The following is a 22331-nucleotide window of genomic DNA, read 5'->3' on the forward strand; positions in this document are numbered from 1 at the left end:
GGATCAACCTTTCTTGTCTTAGAGACAGAAATGCAATGCAGTGAGGATGCAAGATGCACTGTTTCCTTCATCTCTATCACCCTTATCCCTCCCTTCTTTCTGTTCCTCCCTCTTCTCCCCTTCCTTGCTCCCTCCAATCCTTCCTTCCCATTCAGCACAGTATCATTCTCCTTCTATAAGAAATCTGATGGAAATTAATCTACAACATGATTCTAGACCGGAAGTACAACTGCAAATCACAAAGGGGGTGGAGGTGTTTCATAACACACAAAACAAGCAGAACTGCTCTGGACAGCAGATAATGCAAACTAGCTTTGCTGGAAATGAGCTGCAAAATACCTTCATTTTCTACCACAGTGAAACCCTGATAAGATCACAACTGCTAGGGTCATACGGTATATCAGGTGGAATCACAGCCTTTAGAACTCCATTATTAATGCAGACAACCTCACAATCAAAGAGGATGAGAGCACAGTTCCCAGATGCCAATGATTTGATCCTATCTTATTTGGCTGTTTACATTCAAATAATGTGACTGTATAAATTTAAATAATACAAACCACCAACAGATGGATCCCAGTGAAAAACTGTGCTTTCGCTGAGACCCTGAATGTACGCTATACAGTGCTTTACAATTTATTTGAGCAGAGCCCGCATTTAAAAAAAAATGGGAGGGGGATAAAAAGAGACTCATTTCTTCTACCATTATGGAAATAAAAGGATGGTGGCTTTAGTTCGCGCTGACTGAGCCAAGGAAACATGCAGTTCCCTAACCTCTGGTACAATGTACCCATAAGGTAGCAAGCATCAAAGCATATTAAAAGATATTAACTGCATATTTGCTTATGAACAAGATAAAAAGCTGTAGGGCCTCCAGGTTCTCAAGCTGTGAGTGGAACAGCTTTGCAATTTGCCTGCAAAACTGCATTTTGATCTTAATGAATATAAAATGGCTGCCATTAAAAGTAAAACAGATTATTTCGGGTCTTCCAGGGCCCATAGCTCTTTGCCGGCCTTGGAGGGCCACTATGATCTTTCATTAAAATCTCACAGCAGGGCTCCCTCACCAGCAAATCAAGCCTTGCAGTCTAGGAGATTGGCTACATTTAAAAGTAATTTTCAGAAATCTACACAGATTTTCAATTTGGTAATGAAAGCCATAAGAGAATGCAGGCGGTGTTTTGTCGAATATTGTTACTGATCCAGCGCTCACATCCGTTAGAAATTAAACTGCCCCGTAACTACCGCGCTGATGGCAGCTTGCCATTTCGGCTGCATTCTAATCTTCGTTTGTTAATGAGTAGCATGTGCTAATTGTTGTCATCCTTACCACTGGAGCGGTCCTTCCCTAGCTGACATATTGTACCTGCCCAGAGGTGGAATCTTCCGCTTTGTCCCTGACCAAGTTGGAACAGAGATGGGTGTCACCGTGCTTGGCAAGAGAGGGAAGCGCCCTTCCACTACACAGGAGGGGATCGAATCTCAAACTGGGTGTTTTCATGTCAGTCGTTAGATCCCTTTTATTGTGGTTGTTGATTGTTTGTTGTTTTCAGGGGAGCCTAAGTTTTCTAAAGTTCCAGAACAGACAAAATGTTAACTGCAAAAAAATGCTCTGAACAAACCAGAAAGCACTGAGGATGACTTAACCACAACAAATAGAGTAATTGCTTAGGAACCATGAAAGGCTGGACTGTCCCAAAGACAGTAAGTGTTCGCCAAAGTCAAGCTGTGCACACCCACCCCTGGAATGGCCATACATCCCCACAAATTTTGGCAAGCAAGTTTGATTGGGTTCCTTGGTGTATTCCTGGCCACAAAATTCAGACAATTGAGGTGTCTACTCTGAAGTGGCTCGCCCTAGAGGGAGCAGATGTGTGGACTCACAGTCTGTGGCTCCCCTGAAGGAGAGAGGCACAGAGAGAGGGATTCAGTAAGTTCAGTGTTCTGATGTGTGGCGCAGACTGACATCAGAGTAAAGAGCAGCATGAGATAATTACAGATGTAGACTAGAAAGCATTTGTGAACATGCATTCCAAGACAGAATGGTACTGTTTTAGTTCCTTTACGCACATCCTTCCTTGATATAAGGACTAAGAAGAGTGATTTTTATGAGATCCTAGAAACAAAACGTCAGATATGTTTCCCTTTTGGAAAATGCATTTAATAAATTTTCTTTACTTGGCAATTCTCTTTACCTGGCACCTTTAGGGCAAAACACTTCCCTACTAAAGTGTGGCAAACAATTGCTGCTCTCCACTTTCTCTCTGACTGGATATAAATTCTTCCTGCTGATACAGAAAGAATCTCCATTTAGAATAGCACTTCTCCCTGGCACACTGCTGGCAGCCACGAAGGCATATATGCAAAAGATATGTTTATTTTCAGGGGGCCGAAGCAGGTGCCTTGTGGCTGATGTAAGCAGGCCTCTAAACTTGTAGCGTCTGAGACACTTGTCTGGGATAGGCCCCTTTGGTTTGCACAATGAACAGTTTTAATTGGGCGGAATGTCTATGGTTCTAAGGGAATGAAATGGGGACCCTTAACAAGGTACCACTGCTAATGTGCATTAGGATGTGAGGAGAAAGCTCACACCACATCCTTGTCTCTGTGGCCTCGGGAGACCAATGGGAAATAGCTATAAACAACTTGGTAAGGCAGGTTTGAATCTGTCCCACCTGTAGTTGTTATTCTAATTGCAGGAAAAGGCTGTGTAATATGTTACGAGTTTTTTCCCCTTAAGTGACATTATAAGAAATTCTGCTGAATCCACCCAAATTTCTCTGCCAGCCATTGTTCTAACATCCCTGAGAAGTTTCAAGCACATCTTGACAACTTTATACCTTAAGGTCCCTCTTCATTATTTCAGCGTGCGCTAAGCTATGAACAGAGGGAAGACTTATTACCAATTTTTACTCTTAAGAACTAGAATATAACATGTATTAATATCTCTTTAATAACCATAGTGGGGAAAAAGCAGTACTTTTGTTCCTAGAAGTTAGTATAATTATTCTTCAGATAACTAAGCTAAGTAATACTAGTAATGATAGAGCATAATTATTTATTTACTTGCTTTAGCAATATGTGGAAGCAACCACTGTCCTTGTCCATCACATTTAATTTGTCAACTATGTTGGAAAATATACATTTATGTATACATAGATATTTAGTGGAAACTTTTACTTAAAAATCAAAGATAAAACACGTCCGACCTTTAGAATGGGCACAGTAAAGTTTTCTAAGGGCATTAATTATTAGTTTATAAATGTGTGTTTTCTCTTGCAACTATATATTTCAACTAAATGTTAGGGCCAAAGCAAAATTGGGAGACTGAGCTTCAAGTAGTTTTTGCAAATACATACCTACTAAAGACCACACTTCTATTATAATTTTATTATTAATTTGGCACCTCCAATTAAAATTCCAAGACCTATATAAAATTCCAATTGAACAGATCTCTGGGAATATTATAGCATCTCTTTGAGTGCATCAAATTTTAAATTTTGTTATTTTTATGAAAAAATATTCTAAATTGTATGCTAGTTCCCCATAACATGTTTGAAATATCTCATTCTAGTAAATATAAATCATTTTGGATTTACTCAGCCAACCTCATAGACCTGGCCCTAAAAGGAAAAGTGCATTTTATTCCATAGGCTAACTGATAAAGTACTTCAGATATTATAAATAAATTTTCCCCAGAAATAATACTTACATACCAGTTTAAAAGACATATTCAGAGCCACACACCTTTAATCTCAGTACTCAGGAGGCAGAGGCAGGAGAATGGATCTCTGTGAGTTTGAGGCTAGCCAGGGACTATACAGTGAAATTGTACAAACAAGAAAAGGACTTCAAACCCAGCTTGGTTTCAATGTGTGTTTATAAGAAGAACAATTTTTATTACTTGACTGAGCTAAATGCAAATGATTTCTGTCTTGTCCTTTGCTTCTAGGGAACAGAAAGCCATGAGTTCCAAGAGAATGAAGAATAGGTGAGTACCCAGGAGACTAGAAGATGTGTGTGGGAAGGAAAGACCATGGGTGTTGTCACTTTGCTGAATCTCCTCCATCTGTGGGGAAAGCATCCTAGACCCAGAGCCCTTTGTCCCACACTGTCCCAAACTCTATGCTACTTCTCCAAGTTTGCACAGATTAAGTTTTCATTATTCCAGGGTCAACTGCCTTTTCCACCCTCTAATGTCATTCATCATACTGTGAGTGATTCAAGCGGATGTTCAGAGGATGAAGATAGGCGAGAGACAATAGAGAAGCAATATTTGCAGAAGATACTTTTGCTTTGGTTTCAACAAGGAAGTTCTAGATGAGTGTCCTGCACAGTACGCGTATTCAGCCCACTTAGAGGACTGGTTAAAGTCAATGTTACCAAGTACCCCAGTCTACTACCACAATAACAGCTTACAAGCCTGCAGCAATCTAGCTATGATCAGGAGCAGGAAAGGAGTGAAACGCAGAGCTAAGCAGGCAGCAGGGAGTGTGATGTCTGGGAAGTTAGCACCACAAGTCTCTTGTGCACTCTACTGTTGTTCCTCCTTCCCGAGGTCTCAGTAGCATGGATATTGTATGCAGAATGGATTTCCATCCTGGGCACTTGATGAGTGTCCTTCTGTGGTTCTAACTTACTGAGAAAGATAAAGGTTTTGCATATGGCATTAAAAAATAGAACCCAGCATTAAAAAATAGAATATTCTGAGGCACTGGAGAAAATCTGAATCTGGTATCAAAAGAGTAAAGAAGGCATTTTAGACTGGCTTGAGTGTGTTATATAGGGACTGACTTCCATAGATAGCATCTACATCCTTCTATAAAAGCAGCGACAACCTCTTTACTTAACATAGAATCTGGAAGGTTTTCAGGACCACATTGGTTGAGCTTTAATATCTCTGGGAGGCAAAAGTGAAAAGAAAAACCAGGGACCCCCTACCAAGTTCAAAGGCTTCTGTTTACACATGGGAGACAAAGGGGAATGAACTATTTTCTAAGGTGTAAATGTAAACTGTGGAAAAGTGATATTTACACTGTGGCTACATGTGGTAGCCAATGCTGTCTCCAGGAGACGTGGACTACTCATCTAGAGCATGAAGACTGAAGGTCATCCACACACCTTGGAAGGGGCAGCTGCCATGGCCACATTTGGGAGAGAAATTGGTGCAATGGGCTTTTGCTTTTGTTGTTGTTGTCTTTAACAATGGTCCCAAAGAGCAGAGAGAGAGACACTCATCCAAAGAAGGTGAAGCCTTTCTTTGAATATTGGAGAAAATTTGTGTGGACAAAAATATTCAAATCAAACAAACAAATCCATGCTTATAATGAAGTTTAAAAACAAACACTGAAGCTTCCAAGTATGATTCTAAGCTGTATCAGAACATGTGATTTATAGGATATTAAATTGCAAATGAATTGGCTGGGATTTTCCAAAATAAAAAGTAGAAACAAAATATATGACAATATTTCATTGATATATGATATTTACAGACTAAGAATAATACAATAAATACGTAATTTAGCTTTGAACAAAGGATAACATATGGATATTTGAGCCAAAAGTGAGGAGAAATTTGGAAAAGAGTCTTCTATTATGTGAGAATTTGTTACATTAAAAGAAAAATAATGCTAGATATGGAATTCATCCTAGAATCCAGGAATGCAAGCATCAGAATACAGAAATTAGAGAAACAGTCCCAGGACCAAATTTTTTTCAAGGGAAAATAAGTTTATTTTTTTATAATTTTGACAAAATAATAGCAGATTATTTTAGAGGTATAAAAGCGATAACATGAAAGGAGCATTCTTTTTCCCCTTTTAAAGCTATTCAATATAGAACATAAAGGAACGCATACCCCAAATGGAAGGCTGAAGACATAGTGAAGAGCCAATAAAAAAAGTGCTTCAAGAATACTGTCGGGAGGGTTAAAGCCCGACTAAAGGCTGAACAACTGCCAAGGACAACAGAAAGCTATTTTAAGCTGTTTGTAAAGAAGAACAAAGGGATAGGTACATTGATTGGGGCACACAGCAAAATGTTAACAGATGTCACAGAAAACAGAATGATTCAACTCCTGTTTTGATTCTGTGGTCTCTAGCAAGAAGAATGATCCTTGGACTGGAAGGGGTAGAGTGAACAGACGTAAAAGAGAACCAAGTCCCAGGATGAGTTCAGTCACACACTATGTTTGGCACCTGGTTGCTTTAGATGAGTTCAAGGCTCCAAGCCAGACAAACTCTTCATGTAACTAATAAGAGAGCCTAAAAAATAAAACAAAAAATAATCCAGTGCCACTACAGAAAACCTTACAACCATTCTCACACAATTGTGTTGGATCATAAACTAATGTAACTGAAGAAGGAAAACCTCAATTTGCAAAAGCAAAAAAATCTACAAAGAACATATTCCTAGTAAGATTCTAGAACTAGGCGAACAAGTCCTATATAATTAGGGTGATTCAGAATTATTTGTGTACATATTTCAATGACTACTTGATAATTTATAGATGCAGTCAGAGAGTTCTCTCCCATCACATGCCCTTCGCACTTTATTTTAACTTATTGTTCTTTCTTTGGCTTTTGCTTGACTTGTGCACAGCTTTACTGTAGAATTTTCCATATTTTGAGAAAACGCATACTCTGTGTTTAATTCAGTTAGACTTAACAATCGTACATGGTGCCCACTTATGGAGCAGGCAGGCTCTGGCAATATGAGCTGGTAAAGTTTAGCCCTCTGCTAACTTTATCACTTAATAGTGAGTGAAAGACAATGACAGAGTAGGCCCACAGATACCACGGTGAGATACTGAAATGGGGTACTGCATACCAACCACTATAAGGCACTACAATAGAACTTTACATGTGTCACCAAACCCTGTCAAATCTCCTGGATGGTGTCCCACTGACACTGACACACAGGACCAAGTGATAGTGTAGACCTAGATGAGATGTTCTATGCAGTTGTTCAAGGGCTCCTGGGAGAGAGAATCAGTTTCCTCTAGTGATGAGCTCCCACATAGGTTGTCAGTCTCAGCCTAGTCAGCCTGGACACATGCACATATGAGCAAAGCTAAATAGACCCAGTAAGTTATACAGACATGCACACACAAACACGCACGCGCACACACACAAACACGCACGCACACGCACACACCCTCTCACGCACGTATACATTCAACAATCATTAGAGAAGATAACATGCATTTGGAAGGAGAGAGACACAAGGGATTTGAGGCAGAGGGAGGGACAGGAATATGTAGATGCAGTGATCAAAAATGGCATTATCAAAAAAGTTATTGAACAAACATCATCCACCAAAAAAAAAAAAATGGTTCCATAAGCCTGTTGTGGGCCCATGCCTGCAATCTCAGCAAAGGAGGCCTGAGTAGAAGAATCTGCATGCATTCAAGGGCAATCGTATATACAGAGTGAGTTCCAGGCCAGTTTGAGCTAAAGTGAGATCCCACCTAAAAAACAAACAAAAACAAAAAACAAACAAACAAAAAAAACCACCAACCAAGTACAACATTTATAGAAGATCTGGAGCCTGAACTGGAAGCAAGAATCATTGATCAACACAACAGACAAAGGCCCACTGATGTCCAGGCTGTAGAGCAATACCTTGAACATTCCAGAGATGATGCAACACTGTCCCAAGAGCACTTCCCAGAGGAGAAGACAGACAATGGTATTGTAGCTCTTGAACATAGCATCTTCTGATGGACTGTTCTCAGCCGGTGTCACTAAGGTGGAGCCTAATTGGAAAAGGAAAGAGCATTGTAGGTGTGCCATTGGATGCTGTTCCTGCCATCCCCCATCTCTGTCTGTCTGACTATCTCTTTCTCTGTGTGTATTAATTCATACACAGAGACATCTTAAAGGATATACATAATTAGATTAAAAATTATTTAAAAAAAGTTTCAGTGTAAGTAGTTTTGCCAATTTATTAACTGATTTATTCCTAACCATCTATGTTCTCTTTCTGTCTACCTTACTTTTCTCTCTGAACCTTCAACATATGTACTTCATTTTACGCATGAAATGAGTTCTTGTAAAGTTGTGTGATTTTTTCCTGTAAATGAAATATTATATTAAAGATACTAGAGATGTATTCTTTTAAAAGAACCTTATGGCAAATTGCTTTGTAAAGCAAATAATGACCCTATAACCAATCTTTCTTTAAATCTAGATTTCCATATATAAGATTTGACTAAAAAAATGGTACATCTGTACTTTATTTTTACATCTGTCTGCTAGCTGTACTGCAACATAATAGTATGCCAATTTGAAATACCATAATTTTTATACTTTTCCAGTTCTCACAATGTAATCTTAGAAAATGTATTATTTTCTATATAATTCTTGCATATCCTTTCTTTTCTTTCATAGAACTTTGGACTTGAGAGTTGTCTATCACACATACATCCCCTTTTCCGAGTTTGGAGAGATCAGTAGCAGCTCATCTTTCACAAAGCCATAATAATGTGCCACCATTAGTGCACAGTATTGTATGCTCCTTTGCACATTTAATATTTACAACAGAATCCTGGATATGAACCATTGCCTCAATTGTTTTACAAGTCAGTAAACCAGATATCATTGAAACTAAAGTCTGCAACTATCTTGCCTTTCTGTAATTCATTAATCCACATGAGCTGACATATATTAACATACACATCACACTTCACACACATGCAAACACACACATGCATACATGTAATTTGTATTTGTCAACTATACCTCAATATGTGGTGTTCAAAACAATGCTCTGAGATGGATACTGTGGGATGGCTCCCCAAATCCATCTACATGACACCACCTCACCCAGTTACTCAGAGGGTGCGTGTGATGTGTGTTAATATATGATTCATTCTTTTGAGCATATAGTACACTATTTAGTAGAGACACCCTGCAGCACAATTCTCCACATCTCCCATGCATCTTAGGACAGCAATGTTCTAGACTCTGCTTTTCCACCAGTAAGCTTTTGTAGGTTACAGTATCATACAATTGTCACCATCCTGTGCTTGGTTTACTTCAAATAACCTAGTATCACCCCCAAGTTCGTCAGTATTTTCAAAATCACAGGATATTTAAAAGTTATGATTTCAATTAATTTATTTTGTGTATGTGAGTGTTTACCTGCATGTATGTATGTGCACCAGGTGCATTGCTGTTGTGGAGTGAGGTTAGAGGTTGAATCAGGTTCCCAGGAACTGGAGTTAATAATGCTTTTCAGCTACCATGTGAGACCTTAGAACTGAGTCTGGCTCCTCTGCAAGAGTAGCAAGTACTCTTAACTGCTGAGCCATCTTTCCAGCTCCCGGACAAGATATCATTTTGTAAAGTTAAATGATATTATACTTAGTGTGTTTATAAGCTCATGTCACATTTACTTCAGTCATTCATCTATGAATACTTCAATGCCCGCACACACATCCTGACTATGTGAATAATGCAGTAACGAACACAAGATCACAGATAACTCTTGAGAGTCTGATTTCACTTCCTTCACATATAAACTAAAGTATAAAATTACTAGGAGAGAAGTAGGTCGTATTTTAACTTTTTAAGGATGACACTGTTTTCCATAATGGAAGTACCAATGTGCATTCTCATCAAAAATCAAGAGTTATGTTTTCCCAACTTCCTCGCAAACACTTCTCCCCCTTTGTCATTTGATAGCAGAAATTCTAATAGGTCTGGGATGGCTTTTATTGTGATATTGATTTGCATTTTTCTGATTACTAATGACATTGGGAATTTTTTTTACATTTTTTTCACATTGCCCTTCAAGTCATCTTTTGAGATATATCTTTTCAGGCACTTTGCCATTTTTAATTGGGCTGGCGTTTTTATGGCTGTGGAACTGTTCAAGTCCTCATGTATTTTGGGTATTAACCCCTTATTGTATAGATGAATTACGAGTATTTTCTCCAATTCTGTGGGTTATCTTTGCACTCTGGCCATTGTTTCCTGTTTTGCAGAAAGGCTTTGCAGTTCAATACCATTCCACTTGTCTGCTTCTGCTTTTGTTACCTCTGCTTTCAGGGTCACATCAGAAATGTTGTAGCCCAATGTCAAGAAGTTTCCCATGTTTTCCTTCAGAAGTGTTAAAGCTGTAGGCAATCCATTAGTTTTAAACTCATTTGAGCCGAATTTTGTATACAATATTGGGTAGGAGTTCAATTTCATTCTATTGCATGTAAGTTTTGAGTTTTTCTAACTATTTATTGACAATGTTGCCATTTCCCCATTGTGTGCTTATATACACACAATAATTAGTATTGTGTTTGTTTTCTTATTATTGGAATAATGAACACTTAACAATTGGTCCCACAGAGAATACAAAGCTTTAGATGAAAGTTTGCCAATAAAACTACTTTTATGAAAGGCCAAATTGACTTTAGTAATATGACTGCTATCAGCTGTCTTAATGAGATATTTTCTTGTTCATTTCCGGCCTCAGTATTTTTGCCTGTGGAATGGAATCCTCAGATCCACTCTGACAGACACACAAAAGTTTTGCGGGTCTACTCAGATGAGATGCTGTGTCCACTGGATGAGCTGCTTAAATCTCTTAACATTTGTTCCTAGAAAGCAAGTCTACATTAACACTATGCACATCACGAGGAACCCCCATGAATGGCTAACTATGTAGCCAACATGTTGGAAAAAGAAAACGCACAGTGAAATGAATTATGCCATCACGTCTACTGTGGATGAGGGTGCTGTCCAGCCCAGGAAAGGCTTTTTCCAAAACCTTTTCATGTCATGACTTCATGAAAAACAATGACAGTACAGTTAGGATCTAGGATCTAAGAAGGAAGGTTCATGTATTCACTAATTTGGCTAGACCATAGGTTTCAGAGATAAAGCCCTGAGTCCAAGCCTTCCATTAACGGAGTCAGACCCCTCTTATATCTTATTCCAAGCACTCCCACACACCAGTCTTCCCAACTAGAAACAAACCAGCTTTTTATCACCCCTCTTTGGCCTCCTTCCTCTTATGACCAAGGTGACTTATAAACAGCTGCAACAAAAATGATTTTTTTCTTAAGATTCTTCTCAATACTATCTCTGAAAAAGCAGGGAGGCTAAGAGATACATGACATTCACAGAGTTTTGTCCCTGGAGCCACAAAATGCTCATGAACAATTTCTTCATTTGACCAAAATGAATGGTCATCACAAAAACAAATGTAACTTTGGTATCCCTGATTCGGCAGAGACAGCTCAAGGGCTCAAACTTAATAGACTTTGTCTAACCGATTAGGATCTCAGAGTGGGCTGCATCATCCTGTCAGAGGCGATAGCCACATCCAAACAACAGGCACCGGGCTGCCCTTGGTCCATGACCTTAGCAGACAAAATAATGGGCTCCCGAAACTCCTAAGACTCCCAAGGAAGGAAGTCTGAAGGCAGTATTCATTTTGCTTGGTGGTCTTTTAGGGAGGCAATTAGGCATTAAGCATAGGTTGGTGTTTAAAGAAAATGCCGAACAGTAAAAGCACATTTCTATATTCCAAAGGTCCAGGAGAAGCTATGCCTAAGAAGGGATTAGCTACTATCAGATGATATTACGACTGGATTAATGATGTTCCACATTCACTATATTTATAAAAAGAGAGGAGAAAAAGAATAGGAATCTTTTAAGGAGCAGATAAGTGATTTCTATAAACCTTAAAAGCTAAAAGAAAACTCATTTTATGGAAGATAGTGGTTCTAATAGTATATTTATTTATAAATCCTTAATTGGGGTATTTTCCCTTATAAAAGGCCCTACATTTCAAGTAAATTACTGTTAACACAGTCTGCGAGATTTGAGAAAAGTGCATGTGTGTCCCTGTAAGTGTGTGTGCACAGAGAGAGGCCCTCATGTATCAGCACTTTATATTCTACCAAGCATTTTAACCATTCTTACTTTAGACAATTGTTTTTGTAATGGATATACTAAAGGTGATCATTTTGTTTTATTGCTAGTCATTGCTGACTGAAATATTTTGCCATATGAAAGTAATTACTGTGACTATATTACTTTTCTAACCTGTTCATGTTGGGTCCCAAATACTCACAGTATGAAATTCTTTTACCTTGTTTAAAGAAAAAGAGTCACTGGCTATCATGCTCTGACCTTCCATACATAAAGACATGCAATGGTTATGTGATTTCCTTTTCCTTTTGTCTTTTATCCATTTTCTGTGTGTGTTTTTATGACTCCATAGGTTGCAAGAACAGTCTAACATTGTGCTGCATTATGAGATGAACACTGAGAAATGAAGAAACTGACATGAATATTATAAATCAGGAAAGACAGAAAATAATTTCAGGTCATTATAGTAAATAAAAATAATTCATATCACGTCTAAAACATTAAGAAAGAAAGGAAGTAAGCAAAGGGAGAAAAGGGGAGTGGAGAAATGGAAGAGGAGGGAGGGCCAGATGATGGAAGCAGGGATGGAAGGAGAGAAGGAATCCCGGGTGACACAGGAGGAAGAGAACCAGTGTTTTCAGACTTCAAGACCTGGGCCTCCTCTGCCTGGTTCTCTGGGTTTCTCCATATAATATCATACCACATCTGGAACTCTTATGTGAAAATAAGGTCAAAGGAAAACATCACAACAAACAAATAATTGCCTGTTGATTTTCTAACCTAGCCTGAGAAATTCATGTCCTATAGTTTCAACCAGGCACAACAACAGCTTTGACCCATAACTGAAACACAAAGGACAGGGCATGGGAAGGGAGGGAACTGACTTGCAAAGCTGTACTCTTGCTCACTGATGTTTGCTTCATAGACTACACTTCCTCCTTCCTTGGCACCTACCACATCACAATCCACTCTGTGCCCCCAGTTACTTCCAAAAAGTCAGCCAGTTCTTCCTTGGATCTGGTATTCATTCCAGAAGAAAGAGAAAGAGCATGCATTTCAGTTGCCAGCCTCTGAGGATGGCCATGCTCTCCAGGACACGTGAAGGGGACAGCTGTGGCTCTGATGGGCTTCTGTCGAGCTTGCAAGGGCTAGTTCCCAGATCTCAGGAAACATACAGAACAGCTTTATGAGCCAGGATCACATGTGAAGATCCCAATGATTTCTGATAATTTTTCCATTCATGTCTATATATTTTAAATTTTTATTTCATTGAAAGCATAAATTACATTGTCTTGGACCAACATCTTTAAAGAGACTGGCTGGTTGGAACTTTGCCAGGATTCCAAGGATTCCAAGAGTTGTATTTACTGCTGGAAATAAAGGCAAAACCTGAACCTGCAAAGCAACTAATGGACACTTGAGTTTAGTCTTTCTAAAAGCCCTAATAATACTCTCAGAATGGATGTCATACACACAATCTCAAAATCATTCTGTCAATTGGTGGATAAGGGCAGAAGCCTCCTTCTAAAGCCTCTGTGCTATGAGAAATGGTATTTAGTAGGTGATTCTATCATACAATGCCAGCATGCTATGAAGTTTACTTTGTCCTAGACTGAAATCATATAAAACAAACAGCTTCATATTTATTTCAATCTGCAGAAATGAAGGCACTAATTCCCAAGAAGCAAAGAAAGATAGTTGGTTTTCTCAAATCTGGTCACTCTGATAGCTGTAGTAATGCCTGTCTTTTTCAAAACTCTGCACAGGGACAGACAGAAATGCGAGTTTGTCCTTATGAGAGACTTAGGCTCAGAGTCCTAAGAACCCAGCCTGCAGCTGAAACAGTAGTGAGGTTGTTTGCAGATACTGGAGTAGATGGAGCTTGTGAAAGGTGTGGAGAGGAGAGAGCTGGGTGTTTGGCAGAGCCCATGGCACATCTTCTCCAGGCAGGGAGAACGAGGAGTGGGAAATGGAAGGGGAGGCAAGCCAAGAACACACAGTTCACAGAGGTGAAAGATGGAGTTTAGTGGCCAAGTCTACAGATAAGCAAAGGCATGGTTTAAAGATGTGGTCACTGCTTCCTAGGTTTAATACAAGGTCCATTTTCTTTTCTTTTTTTTTTATTTAGGTTACAAACAATCTTGCTTCACATGTCAATCCCAGATTCCTCTCCCTCATCTCCTCCCTCTCCCTCCCCACCAGGTCCTCCAGCCCCCCACCCAATCTCCAGTCTGATCCCCACAGAGGGTGAGGCCCTCCATGGTGGATCTCCAGTAACTGTCATTTGATCAAGGGCAGGGCCTAGGCTCTCCCCCAGGGGTTCCGGCTGAGAGAGCTTCCCATATTGTGGGATGGGAACTCAAAGTCTATTTGTATGCCAGGGATAAATACTACCCAAGGCCCCATAGATTACCTAGGTCTCCTCACTGATACCCACATTCAGGGGGTCTGGGACAATCGCATGCTTTTCACACAGCCATCAATCTGGAGTCCAAGAGCTCCCCCTTGTTCAGGTCAGCTGTTGTGAGTTAAACCAGCTCACTCTTAACTCCTTTGCCCACCAGTTCTCTCTTTCTGACACTGGATTCCAGGAGTTCAGTTCAGTGTTTGTCTGTGGGTATCTGCCTATGCTTTCATCAGTCACTGTATGTTTCCTAGACTCTCTGGCGGTGAGATTGTATGCTGGCACTCCCCTGATTCATGTCTAAAATCCATAAATGAGAGAGAACATACCATGTTTCTCTTTTTGTGACTGGGTTACCTCACTCAGGATGTTTTTTTTTTTCTAGTGCCTTCCATTTGCCTGCAAATTTCAAGATTCCATTGTTTTTTTTTTCCACTGAATAGTACTCCATTGTGTAAATGTACCACATTTTCTCTATCTACTCTTTAGTTGCTTCTAGGTTCTGGCTATTACAAATAATGCTGCTATGAACATAATGGAACAGATGTCCTTGTTGTATGAATGTACATCTTTTGGGTATATGCCTAAGAGTGGAGTTGCTGGGTCTTGTGACTAAGTCACATTTTCCTGATGAATCTCCATACTGGTTTCCAAAGTGGCTGTATGAGTTGGCACTCCCACCAGCATTGGAGGAGTATTCCCCTTTCTCCACATCCTCTCCAGCATAAACTGTTTTTGATTTTAGCCATTCTGACAGGAGTGGGATGGTATCTCAGAGTTGTTTTGATTTGCATTTCCGAGATGGCTAGGGATGTTGAGCACTTTCTCAAGTGTCTCTCAGCCATTTTAGTCTCTCTATTGAGAATTATCTATTTAGTTCTGTACCCCATGTTTTGATTGGATCCTTTGGTGTTTTGGAGACTTGCTTCTTGAGTAGTTTGTAAATTTTGGAAATCAGCCCTCTGTCAGATATGGGGTTAGTGAATATATTTTCCCAATCTGTGGGGTGCCTTTTTGTCTTTCTGACTATGCCCTTTGCCTTACAGAAGCTTCTCAGTTTCAGTAGGTCCCATTTATTAATTGTTGATCTTCGTGTCTGTGCTACTGGAGTTATGTTCAGGAAGCAGTATCCTGTACCAATTTGTTCAAGGGTGCCTCTCATTTTCTCTTCTAAGAGGTTCAGTGTGACTGGGCCTATGTTGAGGTCTTTGATCCATTAGGACATGGATCTATCCACATTCTTCTACATGCCAGAATCCAGTTATGCCAGCACCATTTGTTGAAGATGCTTTCTTTTTTCCATTGTATATTTTTAGCTTCTTTGTCGAAAATCAGATGTTCATACATGTATGGTTTAATATCAGGGTGTTCAATTTGATTCCATTGGTCTACCTGTCTATTTTTGTGTCAATACAGGGTCCATTTTCAATAGCAACAGTCATATATGCAAGAATTTAAGAAGGCTGAAGACAAATGAATTTAAGAAAGTAGGAAATGGTTTTTATCTCCTGTTTGAGATTTTGGGAATTGACAAGAGAATGCAGAGACTGTACAGAAAAGCTGCAGGTCCCAAGAGCGGGGATTCAGAAGGTAATTTGCCTACATTGGAAACTACTACTAGACAGCATGGGATCAACTGAAAGTGAGAAAGTTTGATGAGGGAAGTCCTTTTGTGTATGTGTTTGTCTGATTGGTTGATAAATAAAGCATTGTTGGCCAACAGGAAAGCAAGATAGGTGGAACTAGGAGTTGAGGGGAATTCTGGGAAATTTAGTCAAGAGTGGAGAATTGCCATGTGATCCTGGGAAGAGAAGATGCATGAGGTTGCATCCTCTGAAGATAAAACCTTATAAAAATATATATTAGTAATTATGGGTTAATAATTAAGTCAGAGCTATCCATTAAGAAACCATACCAAATGGCCAACAGCTTCATAATTAATATAGCATGCTAGGTGTTCATTTGGGACTGATACGGCTCTGGAAAAAGGCTGGCAGAAAAAATGCACAGTACAAGAGTTGAATTACTGAACATGAAAAGCTTTAAATACTAGCTGTCAAGATGGTTTGGAGGGTAAGGGCACTAGCCACTAACTCTGACAGCCTGAGTTCAATCTTCGGACTCACATGGTAGAAGAGAGAAATGATTCCTGCTGGTTGTCTGAGGACTTCCAGTTTCCTACTGTAGCACACATACACACCTCTAACAAGCACATTGAAAACATAAATAATCAACACATGCAATAAAATATCTAAGTACTCATAAATTAAAAATGGAAAAATTCAGTGGACATATTATTATTTCAAATTTCATTTTTTATCAGGTTCATTTGACAATTACATGACTCTTACCCAGGGTCTTTAAAATTCCTATGAAGTAGGCCTCATTGCTATTCCCATTACATCCGTGATGGTAATCACTCTGTTTGGGGACATGGCTGCTGAATGGCAGAGCTGGGGCTGTATTCTCACCCTTCTGTTTTCCTTCTCTATGAAATCAATTCTTCAACAGAAGAAAAAGTGATTGAAACTTCTTTCCAATACTTAGGACAAAAACAGATTTTTAAAAATGCAAAAATCGTTTCTTGTGTATATCTTAATACCACACACCCTAGCTTTATCTGAAAGACATTGAAGGACCATCTGCAAGCTCAGAATTGCTTCCCTCTAATGCTGCAAGTCTACCTCCCCCTCCCCCTACCCACTGCAATGATTGCCAGGAGTGTGTACAGCTGGCACACACCTAGGATTGCTCTAGCAATTGTAGTACACACTCCAACATTGCTCTTCTACCAAACATACAAAGACAATTAATTTTCAAAGATACCAGTCTCCCTTACATATCTTAAGATTGACATCCACACTGCAGGTCAACTGGAATAATCATATCAACATTTTTTATACCCAAAACAATCTAAAGCAAGATTTTCATAAAGGATAATTAAGCAAGCTAATATTGTAAGAAGTGGAATACACAATAAGAATATGTGCGGAAATACCTGCTTTGTGTAATTCAGAACTGGTGTTTCAGGAGATTAACAATTATGATCGCCAGTCCTCTTCTGATTCTATAATACTCCACACAATCTTTTTTAAATTACTTTATTAACCTTTCCTCCTAGCACAGAAGTGCCCGATTATAGATAATATTTCCAAATCATCTGAGGTGTAAGTGTGTTTGATTTGCTCTGTAATTATTTGTCTACTTTATTACATTGGCCAAGCACACAAGCTCCTTGACCAGCTCTTTCTCAAGTCCAGTTAAGAACAGGGTCACATCCTTCTGTGCATTATTCCCTTTGGGCCCCAAAGTCCATGAAATTTCCCAGCTGGAGATAGGGCTGGTACATGGGACACAGTGCCGTTAAATGTGGAAACATCATTCTGTGCCCTATCATTAAAGTTTTAAGAACCCTGGGCTTTATGGAAAGAGTATTTTTCAGAAGTGAAGGATGGTGTTTATTCCCTGCAAGACTGGGGCATGGGCAAATGTCCCTTGATGAATCCTAAAAGCCTATCATTCATATCCATCTGGAGGCCTTGCCCGAAGCCTTTATCCCTTGGCATTCATGCCACCTAGGACATTGCTTCCATTTTGGTGTGATCCATGTATGCATTTTGGGGTCATGTATATGAGTTCACACAGACAGAAAATGATGTAACAGGGATTAAAAAGGGGACATCACAAGACCTGCCATTTCCATGGGAACTTAGAAAAAAGAAGTCACTGAATATCAACCTTGGATTTGCAGACGGAAAGTTTGTCTGCTGCGACTTCATAACTGTACTTCCTATGACAGTGTGACAGGATGGAATAGGGCACATGACTCACTGTGAAAAGCCAACGGCAGTATAAAACATAAAGCCGAGAGATCCTTAGTATTGTCCACAATCAACAAATCTTGCAATTTCCATATGTAGAAGGATTCCAGGGCTGTGTTAGTAGCACAGAAATCCACTGTTCAGTTCAGTCACCCATGGAATTACAAGCTAGGGTATGGATGCCAGTATTTTAGACCCAAACCGAGCATAAAAAACACAAAATAAAATTCAGTGTCAGCATAAAGTTGACAGCGAATGATTATAACAGCTTCGAAGCTTGAAAAAGAGTGTAAATAACTAGTATCCCCTGCGGGCTCACTCAACCTGCATACATAACAAACCTGATGGACAGTCTCTGTGGTAAAGGCAGAACGAGGCGCAGGGAAGATGCAAAGATTCTGCCAGCCAAGAGCCTCGACTGTCACCTTCCTGACTAAATCAGCTTCTTCCACGCAGGGAGGGAAGCAGCGCCCCGGGTGAGCCTCCGCAAGGCCATTGGCCCTCGCCTCCAAGCAGGAATGTTAATTATCAGCTCTTCCGCGGTTATCAAGGCGCTGCAACCCCACCAGCGTTTGCACTCTGAGAATAGTCCTCTCTCTGATCTTTAATCCTTGACACTTTGAGTCCAGAAGATTGTGATTCAGCCCGACTCTGCTCATTTCTACAATGTAAAAATAAAGGCAAAAGGAAAACCGTGCCCGCCCTGGACACAAGTCTGAACTTAGTGGGGTGCTTGGAAGGAAAAGGAATTAATTTGCTCTTCTTTGTATGCATGTATACGAACAAACGTGCACACGCCCTTAGCTGCCTTTGCCAAAGGATGTTTACAAGTGCTTACAAAAAGACAAGTACTTCCTGCCTTGCCTCAACCAGAGTAACAGACTTTGAGAAGGCATGGCAACACCATCACCAGTACTTACAAACTGAGGGGAGAAAAGAAATCAGAGACCTTCTAAGCAAGCCTAGAGACTACAGCCACAGGTTTGTGATTCATTTACAAGATAATTAATCAATTAGCAAATGATCCTTTCGCCTTTGTTATTTATGAGGCAAGAGAACTGCATCTCCAAATACAATGGCAGACCACTTGGATTCAAACTGCCCTTCAAACACATTGGTCTTATTTATCTGAACCGAGCAGATGCTTTGCAATGCCAGCCCATTGTGACTGGACTGCTTGCTATTAGAACCTGAGTAAGATTTAAGCTAAGCAGAGGAACATAAATATGACATCCTATAGACATTCATGATGATCAACTGTGTTGTATCGTCTCCAGCTACGAATACTTATTCATATAGGAAAAGAGGGAGCAAACACACTTGACATTGCTAAAAGGGGAACTGTAGTCATTGGAAGGACAGGCTAGGATGAGGCTCACACAGTCATTGCTCTAGAGTACAATCGGAGGTCTTAAAATGCAATTAAATTGGTGCAGTGTGTATATCCTGTTTATAGGCTCAACACTTCTTACTTCTTTCAGAGCTCCCATATTATATGTGACACCTCTTTGGAAAGCAAAGATGTCAAGCAGCTTTTGCTTAGGGACCAGAATGTTTATCAGGTCTCCCAGACAACCATGGCTGAGTGGAAGTTCTGACAATGCTACAAATCCCCTCAGATCCCACTTGAAACTCAGCCTTGGTCAAGGGGCATGGCTGTGCAACTTTTTTTTTCTCCTGGGGCTGCAGGAGTCTGCCCATAAAATACAAAAATGGAAACTAGCTGGGCATGCTGATTGGTATGTGTCTGTAATTCCAACACTCAGGAGGCTGAGGCAGGAGGATATGAGTAAGAGGCCGGCCTAGATTAAAGGGTGAGCCTCTCTCTGAAAACAAACAAAAAGAAAGAAAAAGGAAAAAAGGAAAGGGAAAGGAAGGAAAAGGAAGGGAGCTATGTGGTTCCTACCCTCCATTCCTTTTGCTGCTGCGACCATCTCTGCATTTCCCCATCTTCGCCACTACTAACCGTTGCCAGGTGGATGATAGGGAACACCTGCTTTAGCCAGGGTAGGCGGCTGAGTCTTTCAGAAACAAAGCAGGTTCTCAGAACTGTACAAACACTTCATTAGCCAAATAATCAGAGAGCCTGTGTCTGAGGCTGCACTTTTGAGACAATAATTGTGTATAAATTTACTCTTTTGTGCAAGGAACAAAGACAAAATGGTTCATTTTTACAGCTATGGAATACTGAGCTCCAGGTATACTCATGGCAGTGAAATCCTGCCATCCATTGCTGCCCTTAGGGCCACAATTCTCAATCAGTGGGGCTCTACCCTTTGGGGGGGTCAATGACTCTTTCGCAAGGGTTGCACATCAGATAGCCTGCATATAAGATATATACATTGAGATTTATAACAGTAGTAAAATTACAGTTATAAAGTAGCAATGAAATAATTTAAGGTTTGGGGTCACCACAACATGAGTAAGTGCATTAAAGCATCGTAGTATTAAAAAAAGATGAAAATCACTGCCTTAGGGGTTTCAGGATGGGCTCACAGACCTATGGTCAGTCATTTGACAGGGAGCCAACAATAAAAGAGCTATATGGAAAACTTCCCTAACCCTTAACTCTGTAAAAAACAAAACACCAAGAAAGCAAAAATAAATTAATGAAAGGACTTAGACAGAAACATAATATTTGAATGCTTAAATGAACCACGAGACCTCATAAATAAGAATATTAAAGATTATCAGAATATGACCCCAAAAACAAACTCCAAACTCTGTAGCCTCTTCTCATCTTAAAATGACAACAGCAACAACAAAGAATGGTCAAATGTGAGCAGAAGCAAATACTATTTATTAGTGAAGCTAAACATAACTGGATTTGTTCATACACAAGATTAAAAATCACAACAGTGAATCTTGGACACATTATTTCTTAGCAAAATTATCATAACACAGCACATTTTAACATTAAAATTTAAAAAGGATTTCAAACTGTCCTCATATCATCAGCAGAGTCATGTCACAGATTTTTTTTTATTGTTTCAGCAGCCTAGGTGTAATTGTATTAATATTTTAATTTTTGATACATATTGTCCATGATACATTGCTTGCATAAATAAAAAGCACCAACATTCAATTGCCAATGAAATAATCACACAATCTAGATCTTTATTATATCATGCATTATTTAATTACAATAATCAGAGCCTTTTTGAAGGTAAAACAAGATTAAAAAGGTTTTGTTTTATTGGCTCTATATATTTGATTTAAACTTTACATGTTAGCTTTACATTAAGAATTTATAAGGCATAAGTTCAAATGGTGCTATTATGAGTTTATTTCTTTTATAATTAGTACAGTACTCTTAAAGTACTCTGACTATGAGATAATATTTCAGTATTTTAATGAGCTTTTTAAGTGTAATTGATGTAACAATCATTGAATTACACATTTATACCTGAAGAATAATGAAGGAAACATTTTAATGAGAAATTTAATCATTATTAGCAAATGATCTACTAAACTGCCATTGGCTGACATTTAAAAGCTTAATAGAAGAAAACTGTATTCTCCATCGGCATTGGCGTTGATGGTGAGTGCTTTCCTGTTACTCCGATTTCCCAGGTTAGCTTTCTACCATCACTAATTTATTTATAAATTTGAGAAAACTTTTTTTAACCCACCCTTGTCAGCTCCTTCCAGAAAATGTGGGGCTTGACACATAGAGGGATAATTTAAATAAATTAGCCCCTTTCCAGCCTTCAGCAGTTTTCAGCATAAAAGGGTTCTTTCTTGTGACTATTCACGCTTGCATCAGCTTGATTTTGATGAATGCCCTGCGAATTCCCTGATAGTACCTCAGACAGAGATCTTAGACCAATGTCAACAGGGGTTTTTAAAGCTCCTTCATTTCCAGCACACATCAGCATTCAAGGCCTGAGAAACAGCGGGTGCAAGGGAGCCTTCTATGGGGCTGAGCTCTACTGATGGGTTAAGCGGAACACCCATGCCAAGGGGACAGGCTGAGAATGGAGACATGGTGAAACCCCTAACAATGAGCTACAGAGAGAGACCCCAAGACAATACCAAATGAGCTGGATTCACATAATTCCCTGGAGGTCAGAGAATCAGAGCTGAGGTATAGGCAATGCCACCCCTGGTCAGTGTGCATGCTAGGAGGCATGATGTCCTGGGCAAGGAGCAACAGGGACTATGTCTGCTTTCCATTCCACCCTCACCAGTGGGCAACATGCCGTGGTGTTTCTGTACGAGACAGTCATTTCC

The 22331-nt window shown here is 39.6% G+C and overlaps 1 long non-coding RNA gene across 1 annotated transcript in view; it reads right to left on the minus strand.

Moving 5' to 3' along the window:
• The window catches only part of LOC110340934, a 394404-nt gene that overhangs the window by 40768 nt on the left and 331305 nt on the right, over window positions 1-22331 (minus strand). Inside the window, exon 4 of the long non-coding RNA XR_005871771.1 lies at window positions 7623-7756. This is a non-coding gene — a long non-coding RNA (uncharacterized LOC110340934). The remainder of the gene's footprint in view (window positions 1-7622; window positions 7757-22331) is intronic.

The sequence above is a fragment of the Mesocricetus auratus genome, unplaced genomic scaffold (assembly GCF_017639785.1).
Source record: "Mesocricetus auratus isolate SY011 unplaced genomic scaffold, BCM_Maur_2.0 Super-Scaffold_100029, whole genome shotgun sequence".
In the NCBI taxonomy this organism is placed as follows: domain Eukaryota; kingdom Metazoa; phylum Chordata; class Mammalia; order Rodentia; family Cricetidae; genus Mesocricetus; species Mesocricetus auratus.